Source organism: Hemicordylus capensis, chromosome 1 (assembly GCF_027244095.1).
Source record: "Hemicordylus capensis ecotype Gifberg chromosome 1, rHemCap1.1.pri, whole genome shotgun sequence".
Taxonomy (NCBI): Eukaryota; Metazoa; Chordata; class Lepidosauria; order Squamata; family Cordylidae; genus Hemicordylus; species Hemicordylus capensis.
The window spans coordinates 124269739-124275738 of record NC_069657.1 but is presented as its reverse complement, the minus strand read 5'-3'; the positions used below and the strand labels follow the sequence as shown (position 1 = coordinate 124275738).

Sequence of the window (6000 nt, the reverse complement as noted above, 5' to 3'; positions counted from 1 at the left end):
GCATTCCTGGGAACCACATTCCTGTTTCAGTTTGAAGCCTACTCTGGAAATCAGATTACGGGAAGTAAGCAAGCCTTTCTACACAAAACAACCCCTTTTTCATCAAACAAACTAACAGGAGGAGGGGAGATTTTGAGGGGCTGGTTTCTCTTTAAGGGAGAAGTTCCAGTGTGTGTATCTGTATTTGTTTTTTGCCAGGGCTAACATTTCCCTAGATAACTTTTGCCAGGGCTTGTTTTGCAGACTCTTTGGCATTTAGTTGTTGTTTCTCTCTGCCTAGAGAGGGACAGAGGAAAGAGTCAGCTAGGACTGTAGTGAGTCACACCTGTTGGGAGGGGCCACATTCCTGTTTCAGTTTGAAGCCTACTCTCTGTATAAGAGGTGAAGGCCAGAGAGCTTTGTGAACAGAGTGAGTAAGCAGAGCATTGGAGTTTAGTGGGGAAGTGTTTGTGAGCCTGAAATGTGATCACAAGGAGCCCAGTGGGAAGAGAAGGTAGGTACTACTTTTGGGAAAGGAAGTTTAAACTGTTAAATAGCTGACAAATATAGCTAAGATCTAACTTTCTAATAAATAGTCTCCAACAGCCAACAAAGCTAGTCATGAAGATAGAAAGCCCACAGCGGAAGGGGCACTTCCCAGTGTATTTCACAGAATGTCAATGTATGACTATGTGCTCCATGGGCAGAAGTCATGGGTGTGTGTTTGGTGCAAGGCGCTCCTGGCTCTCAGGGAACAAGTTTGTTCCCTTGAGACCAAGGTGGCAGATCTGAAAAAGCTCAGAGAGGTATGTGGATGAGACCTTCAGGGATGTAGAAGAGGCAGGTGTGTAGCTATAATTGAGTGGGTCTGTTCAAAGAATCTGGCACCCTCAGCTCCTGACGGGCCCCCAGCTCCACTCCTCCCTATTTTCTTCATTATCTCCCTCACTCTGAGGGGCTGCTGGGGAGAGGGGTGAACACAGCCCCCCTCTTCCCTAGGTATGCTCCTGGGTAGAGGCATCCCACTCCAAGGCTGATAGCTCCTCTGCTATCAAGGAAAATGAAGGTCTTGGGGAAAGAGGACATCAGTCTGAGCTCCTTTAGAAGGAACCCCTTCTGTGGATTATCCCATATCCTCTCGCACAGGGGATACTCCTCTGGGTTTTGGGGGCCTCCTTGTAGTGGGTGATTCAATCATTAGAGGTATTGAGAGATGGGTATGTGACCTGTGTGTAGACTGCACGGCAACTTGCCTGACTAGTGCAAAGGTTGCAGACATAATGCAGCATAACAGCATAGGCTGTTAGGCAGTGCCAGCGGTCGTGGTGCATGTCTGTACCAGCTGTCATGGTGCATGTCTGCACCAACAATGTTGGGAAAAACAGTCAGGAGGTCCTGGAAGCCAAGTTAAGGCTGCTAGGTAGCATATTGAAGTCCAGGACTCCCAAGATAGCATTCTCAGAAATGCTACCTGTTCCATGCACAGGGTCAGCAATATGGGATGAAACATTGGTGTGTGGATGAGATGTTGGTGCTGGGAGGAGGGGTTTAGATTTGTTAGCCACTAGGATATATTTTGGGGCAAGCAAAGCTTCTATGAATGGGCTGCGCTGCACTTAAACCAAGATGGAACCAGACTGTTAGAGCTTAAAATAAAGAAGGTTGCAGAGCAGCTTTTAAAATGATGCCAGGGGAATAGTCTACAGGAGCTGGGCAGTATCCAGTTGGGCAAATGCCATTCCTTAAAGTGCAAGGGTGTAAATTATTCAGAAAAAAACGCATAAAGAACAGACAGAAGGCGGTGCTAGCTGTTCAAAAAGATCAGAGCTAAAAGAAAGATAGTACACACCAAGTAAGAGATTCAGCGCATAGGTGCTTATATGCCAATTCCAGAAGCCTCCAAGCCTAGATGAGTGAGCTGGAGTGCTTGGTTGCTAACAAAGAAATAGACATAGTGGGCATAACAGACATCTGGTGGAACAGTGAGAACCAGTGGGACACCCTTATCCTTGGATATAAACTCTATAGAACACTAGAACCAGGGGTCATCCCATGAAATGTATTGCCAAGAAATCTAGGACCAACAAGGGGAAGTACTTCTTCACACAATGCATAATCAACTTCTGGAATTATCTGCTACAAGATGTGGTGACAGCCAACAACATGAATTGCTTTAAAAGGGGAGGAGAGATCGTTGAGGAGAGATCTATCAACAGCTACTAGTCTGAGGGCTATGGGCTACCTCCAGCCTTCATTGAGGAGAGATCTATCAACAGCTACTAGTCTGAGGGCTATGGGCTACCTTCAGCCTCAGAGGCAGAATGCCTCTGAACACCAATTGTAGGGGAGTAACAGTAGGAGAGAAGGCATGCCCTCAGCAACTGCCTGTGGACTTCCCAGCGGCATCTGATGGGCCACTGTGTGCATATCAGGATGCTGGATTCAATGGGCCTTGGGCCTGATCCAGCAAGGCTGTTCTTATATTCTTGATTTTACCCAGTATGGACACATAGAAAGGTCATTAAGATGAGGCACAGCTGAAAATTGAGTGATTAGATCAAGTATAATAAAATTCTAAAATTATAAGCAAATTGCATTGATGCTGAACCTCTTGGAAGCAACTCTCTGTGCCTGAATTCTTTATTATATTTCTATGAAGCAAAAAACTTGGAATATTTTCGGAATTATCTTAGTGGGCATTGTAGGAACTGCTAAGGTATGCTGAGAACTGAAACTTAACAGTAGAGATGAAAATACATACTATTCATGCTTATTTAAGATCAATGATGCATCAAAGTTAGAGTGCCAAATGTGAACAGACTCACTATAACGCCATCAAACAAAATACTTGATATTATAAAACTGACCTTGTGCTTCAAAGCATACCATGTTTTCATGAATTATTTTGAGGGACTGCAATTGTTGGCTTGTAATTCAGAACTGAAATAGTGCCTCGGGGACACTTGTACAAAGAGATTTCTCTCTATTGGCAAGAGTCAAAACAACGCCCAATATGTTGTTTAAATTCCATAACAGTCTGGAAAATGATTTAATTGGCCTGCTTAAGCTCAGTGTAAGAGAGCTCTGACTTGCAAGTTTTGGATGAATGCTATCACAATGTATCTTTCAGACTTACAGCATCATTGTATTGTTCAGATGGGATAATTGAAGAAATCCCACACTGTATTTTGCTGTGCATGTACATAATAGATTTCAGGGCCAGTTTCAGATGGGGAAACCAACAGAAAATATAATTTATTTTGGTAAATGAAAAAAAAGATTTCTAGAGCTGTGGAACTTGCCCTAGCTGCAGGAAAGCAATGGGGAAATGCCTTCAATTCACATGGTGAATACATAATTTGATTACGTATTTGTTACTGAATTTTCTTTAAAATGTAAGTAAATTATGGCTGAATAGAGATTATTTTGTCTGTTATGTCCTTGTCTAAAGCTGTTATTTTGGTCTGTCATTTTTTGTGATGGCTGAAACACATTTTATTTATTTATTAACATATTTCTATACTGCCCCAAACTTGCTGTCTCCAATTGTGACAACTAATAATCAAATGATTGTGACAATGAATAATTTGAAAGAGATGCAGAAGACACTTCAATACAAAGCGTATTTTTTGTTAGCATTGCACATCTGGGTCCCCTCTGTGGACCAATATTCTTGTGATATATTTTCTAAAAATGATCCTTCAAATTGTTTAATCCCTAGCAGTCAATATTGTATCCCTAACATAATGTATATGTGCATGTACATGTGTATATATGCCTGTCTCTGTGTCCCCAGCAGTATATATGGTTGTCTTTCACCTAGATGGTAATTAAAACTGTTTGAAAGAATGATACCTATCTAAAATCTGTGCACATATTTGTGTCTCATTGCTGCACACAATCTCTTTTCAGCATAGAATCAACTTGCTGACACAGCTACATGAAGATAGCATTCTGAAAGCAGAGCTATTCTGTGCTGTCTGCTCTCTGTGGATTGTTCCTAGAAATTCACTTTGCCCTTAAAATGTTTGTTATCAAGAGTTAAAAGACTACAAAAGAAACTTCTGTCTCTGCACTGTCTTTTTCAGACACTGAGCCCATTCTCACGATCATCCCTAACTAGGCTAGCCCTGTCCTCCCCAAGTAGGGCTGGTCACCTGGGGCCCCAGGAATCTGCCACTTCTTCCCTGGGTAGCCCTGATTTGCTACCCAGGTTTAAAGTGAGGTAGGAGGGCATGTGCGCTATATCCTACCTCACTCATGACAATCTCCTACCTAACTTGCTGGTCATCTGTTGTGCCATGCAGCTGCTCCTGGACTGCCAGCAGCCATCTTTATTATAGAGCTGGGCAGTGCGGAGCTGTCTAAATGCACTCCATTACTCATGCAATTGTGGGATACCAGGAGGTGGGATACCTGGAGGTCCTGGCTTGTTTCCCTTTCTCCCAATTGCCGCTGGGCTCACAGCCACATCACTCATGCAGGTGTGCAGGTGGCAGAGCCCAATAACAGCTCTGATTATGTGGGAGGAAGCAGGTAGGTTCCTGCCTTTTCTCCAGCCTTCCCTTCCACATTTGGTTATGAGAATGACCTAATTATGTTGTATGGGTGTGTACACTTGTATATGTGTTTGTGTGGATGACTGTTCCGGCATTCTTTTAAAAAGTGAATCTATGTACAAGACCCTTCAAATGCAGGGAGCAGATAGAAAGTATACTGCTGAACCTGAATTCAACGTAGTGTGTGAATAATTATACTATCTGTACACTCATTGTAAGAGTGTTGAACATAGCATGTGAATAGTGCTGCTATTCAGTGTCAGTTTATTACTGGGAAGAGACATGCAGACACTTGGCTCTGTTCTCCGTCAAGGGAAACAGAATCCATCTCAAAGGATTCAAGCAGGTTTCCCCTGTTCAAAAAGATCAGAGCTAAAAGAAAGATAGTACACACCAAGTAAGGTGTGTCTTAAGGTAATTCTGTATACTTCTTTGCCAGCCATGTGCAAAGTCCTTCAGTTTATAATTGAACAGTAGTCCCTCTTTCTTTTCTAGAGGTGTTATAAATCAAGTAGAGAGAAAATGAAATTGCATGTTAGGGATAAGATGAATGATTGCATGTGAAGAGAAGGGAATAATTTGCTTATTAGGAGCTGACCTTTGTGCTGAATTTATACAACTTATAAGGTAATATGACCAGTTGAATTTGTTAACTCTGATTACATTGGATCTGAACTCTCTGAAGTTCATTATAGCTCTCTTTAAATTTAACAGAGCAGGATCTGATCCTTACATATCCTGCTCTTGAAAGGCTACCTAAAAGTGCAAGATAATCATAAAGCCTGTCAAATACTTGTGTCTTTATACTATTGTGGAAACAATCTCCTAATTATTTCACAGCTTTTCTCTCGTGATCCTATATCTTTCTAGTTTATGGCTTGTATGAATCCCAGCCTTTAAATGTAGTACCTTGTTAACACTGCCAGGAAAAAAAAGGTAATAGGGAGAAGCGGATGACTTTCCCATGAATATATTTTGCCCCATACATTCCAGATGAGCAAGCCAACCTGGAGTGTTACAAAGAGGTGCTGTTGTTTCCCTTTTGGGAACCATGGAACAGTTATAACCAGGTTGTCCTCCCATAAAGAATTGACATGTGCAGCTTAAAATCTGAACAAAAATATATTTTATTGATTATAGAGAAAAGCTTTAATAATATGACTACACAGGGCATTCCCACATGACACAGAACATACAAGATGAAATGTATGTCTGGGCACTATTGTTTAACCTTCACTTTAATTACCTGCCTATTTAAATGATCATATTTAATCATTTGACTATATGAGTCAAATGTTTGACGATATGAGTGTTGTACTAGATAGAGCAGGGGATAAGGGAAGTGGAGGAAGGATGATGGGGGAAGATAGAACAGACAATATAATATCTGAATCAGATTGAGAGAGAAGTGTTGGTACAGAGATCCATAGGGGAGGAGAAGGTGGAAGAATTAGGACACGAA

At 41.8% G+C, this 6000-nt stretch overlaps 1 protein-coding gene across 2 annotated transcripts in view; it reads left to right on the top strand.

Annotated features, from left to right (window-relative positions):
* The first annotated feature begins 387 nt into the window (after positions 1-387).
* Positions 388-6000, top strand: part of ABCC8 (ATP binding cassette subfamily C member 8) — a 155497-nt gene continuing 149884 nt past the window's right edge. The window contains exon 1 of one of the 2 annotated variants that reach the window (XM_053283142.1): positions 388-493. The gene's annotated coding sequence lies outside the window, so the exon portion shown is untranslated. The remainder of the gene's footprint in view (positions 494-6000) is intronic. The other variant, XM_053283144.1, reaches the window with a different exon arrangement.